Source organism: Echinops telfairi, unplaced genomic scaffold (assembly GCF_000313985.2).
Source record: "Echinops telfairi isolate 266 unplaced genomic scaffold, ASM31398v2 ScPeMD7_2;HRSCAF=8, whole genome shotgun sequence".
NCBI classification, from domain to species: Eukaryota; Metazoa; Chordata; class Mammalia; order Afrosoricida; family Tenrecidae; genus Echinops; species Echinops telfairi.
The window spans coordinates 15,770,223-15,771,061 of record NW_022103898.1 but is presented as its reverse complement, the minus strand read 5'-3'; positions in this window follow the sequence as shown (position 1 = coordinate 15,771,061).

Below are 839 nucleotides of genomic sequence, written 5' to 3'. Positions count from 1 at the left end.
TGATACCTGATCCCTTCGACGCCTTGTGATCTCACAGGTCGGTGTGCTTCTTCCCTGTGGGCTTTGTTGTTTCTCAGTGAGATGGCCCCTGGTTTATCTTCCAGCCTATAGGACCCCAGATTTTATATATGTTGACAGTCGGCACTGTCAGCTTTCTTCACCGCACATGCCTATGCACCCGCTTTGTCTTCGGCATTCGTGTCGGGACAGGCTGGTGTGCTTCTTCCATGTGGGTTTTGTTGTCTCTCAGCTAGATGGCTGCTTATTTATCTTCAGGTCTTTAAGACTTCAGGTGCTATATCTTTTGGTAGCCGGGAACCCTCAGCTTTCTTCACCCCATTTGCTTGTGCACTCATTGTCTTCAGAGATCATGCCAGGAAGGTGCGCATCTCAGACTGCTGAATTGTTAGAACAAAGTGTTCTTGTGTTGAGGGAGTACTTGAGCAGGGGCCCACTGTCCATCTTTTTCTTAATACTCAACCAATAAATATATGTACATAGATCTATTTCCCCCTCATCGTATATAATTGTATTTACATCTTTATATGCCTGTATTTAAATCTCTATGACTACCCTTTGCCTCCTAGTTCTTGCCTCTATTTCTTTTTTGTTGTTGTTCTGCATTGTTTATTCCTTTATAATGGGCACACTATCTCATTCTATAGCCCTCTCATTTTCCTTTGGTGTTGTTTATCTTTTTATCACTTATTTGTACTAGCCCCCACCTTTTTTATCATTTTATTTGGAGCTTATATAATTCTTATCACAATCCATACATACATCCATTGTGTCAAGCACATATGTACATTTGTTGCCATCATCATTCTCAAAACATTTGC